This window comes from Carya illinoinensis, chromosome 14 (genome assembly GCF_018687715.1).
Source record: "Carya illinoinensis cultivar Pawnee chromosome 14, C.illinoinensisPawnee_v1, whole genome shotgun sequence".
Classification (NCBI taxonomy): Eukaryota; Viridiplantae; Streptophyta; class Magnoliopsida; order Fagales; family Juglandaceae; genus Carya; species Carya illinoinensis.
The window spans coordinates 32851253-32856253 of NC_056765.1; positions in this window are offsets into that span (position 1 = coordinate 32851253).

The following is a 5001-nucleotide window of genomic DNA, read 5'->3' on the forward strand; positions in this document are numbered from 1 at the left end:
AAAAGAACTAAAAAAGTAAAATAGATAATATTCTTGTTACATCACAATGAAAAACATAAATTTACGAAAAATAAAATAAATAATAATACATCACTACTTTTCAAACTAATATATAACAATGCAAAATAAATAACATTGTTGAATATTTTATGTACAAGTACTGATCAAATAGCTTGCATTATCAAATTTACAACAAAAACAGAGTTTTTTAGATTTTTTTTTTAAATAAACCGATTATGGAAAACCGGGTTAAAAACCGGATCCGGGTGGATACAAAAAATTTTTTACCCCCCGGGTCTAATCCGGGCAGATAACCACCTGGATTCACCCAGATTTCCACGTTTCGGACTAGACCAAAAAAATAAAAAAATGGGTCCGGTTCTACACCCCTAAAGGGAATGCAATCAACTACCTAAGCTTTTCATATTTGTCATGGTACGTTATACTACCTCGATTTGTCTTTCAGCTCAAACTCGGATCGATCTCTATAAAACATGCAATAGTTTAGTCATTTATGCATCTATATGTTTTTAATATGAAAAATATGATTAAATGTGATGTGCATGGAAATGATGAGGGAACCTTCAGTTGCCAAAACATAGGAGATTACTTGACGTGGAAGTGCAGCATGACAAGAAATTATCAAGATTAGATTCAACAGGAGTACTCGTCTAAAGTTGAGTATTCGGCTGCATATTCATTGAGGAACTGGGGTTGAGTATCTAGTTAGCTGCCTAAACATGAGAGAATACTTGACATGAAAGTGCTGCATGAAGAGAAATTAATGAAGATTAGATTCAGCAGAGGTCCTTTAATGAGTATTCGGGTTGGTATTTGTATTTGCTTTGGGAATCAATCATCAAGATGATCACCATTTTGTTTACGAATTGGGGTCTGTACGTAGTGTCTACTTTCCAATTGGAATTTGTTGCCTCATCCTTGTTTAAGCACCACAACTTATCTATAGTCAATTTGAAGGCCGTGGTGACTGAGGCTGAGCACCAGAGTAGTTTTTCTTTCGAAGGGTTCCTTCAAAGTTTTCCATCTCTTCGCAAAGAAGATGCTGTTGAAACCTGACCCGTTAGAAAACCCAAGCCCAATTATAAGGCCCAAGTCCATTAAAAGCCCTAAAAGATATTCATACTTTCATTAGAATAAATATTTTGTCAAAAATCTGTTCTTCAAAATTTCTTAGTTTTCTTTTTTCATCATCTAAGAATTGATAATATTTCTTTGGGATATAATCTCTCTCTATTTTTGAAAAAGTTGAGAAGAATATTATTCTATTTTGTTTATAATTTTCTTGTTTCATGAAATCTTGTTTAAGATATTCTTTTTTAATCTTAAAATCTTCTTTATTAAAAGTACATATTTGGGCATCATCCCTAATTATTTGTAAATATGTTGGAGAATAGAATTATCATGGATGATCATGAGCAGGTGAGGTACAAAGTATATTAATATTAACACTATAAATAGGTGTTTCCAAGAATAACTTCTTAAATTGATTGGGTATCCAAATTTTAAGATTTCTACTGAGAAACTGAAGTGAATATAGACTTAAATATATGGTAATTAGATGATGCATATACAAAATAATAGGAAAATGGCCTTCTAAAAGGCTGAAAAGATATTTGGAGTAATCTGTCTAATTTTTTTATCTATGTAATCTAAATTATTTATAGCATTGTTCTCTACTTTGGGTAGTAGAGTTATATCATCCAATTTCTATTTATTTTATATTTGGTTATTGATTTGTAAAAATCCATGAAATCAATTTTCTCTATTTTCGTGCACTAATATTTTTTTCTCATCATAGGTTGACCGAAAAGTCATTATATATTATATAAATCTACCCTTTTTATTAAAACTTTGAGACGCATAACAGTGAATAGTACTCTCATACTTGCAATTCTATTAGTAGTTCAGTCAATTACCAATCATGCAAATAATTTGTTGAGATGCATGCTGGTTATCTGTAATTTAAGCAAGAGTTTCCTCAGTAATAAAATCCTCTGCAGCTCCGTAGATGTAGGCAATTTGCCGAACCACGTTAATCTTGTGTCATGTGTGATTATTTTCTCGTTCATATTATTTTTTCATTTTATTGTCATCATTTTTCACAACAATTGGTATCAAGAGCCAAGGTTCGGGTCTGAGGGAAAACGATGGCTGGAGATGAAGTGAAAGAATCGGGGATCGAGAAGTTTAATGGCACGAATTTTGGTTACTAGGGATGTAGATAGAGGACTACCTCTATGGGAAGAAACTCTATCTTCCATTATTGGGAAAGTGACTAGAAAAGATGGATAAGGCTGATTGGAACCTATTGGATCGACAGGTTCTGGGGGTTATTTGATTAACTCTGTCGATATCCGTTGCACACAACGTCATCAAGGAGAAGACGACTGCGGATCTCATGGCGGCTTTGTCAGGTATGTATGAAAAGCCGTCAGCGAATAACAAGGTACATTTGATGAAAAAGTTATTCAATTTGAAGATGGCAGATGGTACGTCTGTTGCACAACATCTGAATGATTTTAATACTATCACAAATCAATTGTCGTCTGTTGAAATTGAATTTGATAATGAGATACGTGCACTGATACTATTGGCTTCACTGTCAAATAGTTGGGAAGCCATGAGAATGGCTGTCAGTAATTCTGCTGGTAAATCTAAGTTGAAATATGATGATATTCGTGATTTGATTTTGGCTGAGAAGGTGCGCAGGAAAGATTCAGGTGAGACCTCGAGTTCAAGTTCAACACTGAATGTTGATTCTCGAGGGAGAACACAAGACAGGAACTCAAACAGAAGAAGGTCAAAATTAAAGAACAGGAGTAAGAGCAATTCGAGGCCTGGTCAGCAAACAACTTGCTGGAATTGTGGCAAAGCTGGCCACATAAAGAAGAACTGCAAAAATCCTAAAAAGACCGATAGTGATAGTGCTAATGTGGTAACTAAAGAAGTACATGATGCACTATTTCTTGCAATTCATAGTCCAGTTGATGACTGGATACTGAATTCAGGAGCTTCCTTCCATACATCTTCCCACTAGGAGCTAATGCGGAACTATGTTGCAGGTGATTTTGGGAATGTGTATTTGACTGATGAAGAGGTTTTGAACGTAGTGGAGATGGGAGACATTGATATTGCACTCCCTAGCAAGAACAAATGGACCTTGCAAAAGGTCAGGCACATTCCTGAGTTGAAGAAGAACCTCATTTCTGTTGGGCAGCTTGATAAATGTGGCCATTCAGTAGTGTTCTCAGATATTACCTGGAAGGTCACAAAATGGGCACTAGTACTGGCTCGGGGTAAGAAAACTGGTACACTTTATATGACTACCGGTTTGATTAACACTATTACTACCACCGTTGCAGAGAGCACAGCAGATTTGTGGCATTGCAGGCTTGGCCATATGAGTCAGAAGGGTATGAAAGAACTTCTGTCTAGAGGCAAGCTACCAGAACTGAAATCAGTTGATCTCAGTATGTGTAAGAGTTGTGTTATGGGGAAACAAAAGAATGTCAGCTTCTTGAAAAGTGACAGAACGCCTAAGACAGTGATGACTTGCAAATCTTCATATATGCAGAATTCACAAGATCGCTCGAGCGAAGGCTTTTGGCTGCTCGAGCGAATTCAGGCAGATTCAAACGCTCGATTGCCGCTCGACAGGGAGCTCGAGCGAGTTGCTGGAAAACAAGGTTAGCTCGAGCGGAGACATTGGCCGCTCGAGCGAAATTAGGCAGAGTCGAACGCTCGACGTGCGCTCGATAGGACGCTCGAGCGAAATCAGGCAGAGTTGAACGCTCGATGTGCGCTCGACACCCCGCTCGAGCGAACATCGTATTTTGACAGAATTAGGGTTTTCCGCCGTGAGATCATATAAAAGCAATTTTTCACTCTATGGCCGGGAGTTTTGACTGGAGAACACATTTTGGGAGAGAAAAACATAGCTAGAGGGATTCAAATCATTTTTTTTTTAGACGGAATTCCAATTTATTGCAAGTACGTTGGAATCATACACGATCACGAACGGGAGAAAAGCGTTGAATCGTTCCCTTGAACTTTTGACGACGAGTTGCGGCTGCAAGGAGGATTTTTCAGTGTTTATTTTCTTCTCTTCTTCTCAGAACACTTATGGTGAATTCGTTTATGTTGAATTCCATTTCTAGCATGAGCTAAATTTTCTTCATTCTAGGAAAACGATGTAACCTATTTCCGAACTATGCTTGATTGTCTATGCTAATTTAATGCAATTCTCTTTTTGTTTATCTGAGTTATTCTGAGTTTATTGCTTCTAATTAACTGGCCATTGATTAGATGATAAGTAATCTTGTGATTTGCCATCGAAAGAGAGAATCATAGGGTAGATCTTGAATATTTCAGCATAGGTAAGTATAGAGATCGAAAGACTTATATGAACCTATGTAGTAATTGAATCATTGATCTTATTGCTTTCTTGATTATTTAATTTGCATACTCTTGTGTGAATTGATAAACTAGAATCACTTCCAATTGACTATCGAAAGAGGCTTTTGGATGAATTAGAGATTTGCTAATAGATAAAAGAGAATTAAATTAAGTTAGCTGGATGAGAAAAGCATAGTGAAGAATTAGGTGAAATCGATTTCCTAGAAGTTTTCTTCCCATTAATTTGATCTTCAAACATCAGTTTTATTTCCTTTGCATATTTCTTTTGAGTCGATTTTAGTTTAAATTGCAACTACAAAAATCTTAGTGATTCCTCTAGATAAAATCAAGTTTAGTATAATTTTGGTATTTGGCAAACGTAAGGAACCAATCCCTGAGGACGATACTCTTCTTATTATTTTACTATAAAACTACGATACTGTGCACTTGCAGTTTTACACCGGTCAAGTTTTTGGCGCCGTTGCCGGGGATTGGTTTATTCTTATTCTTTTTGTCAATATCGATACAAAGTAATCTTGGTTTTAATTTAGAATTTTGTTTTAATTTATTCTACAGGTGTGTTTT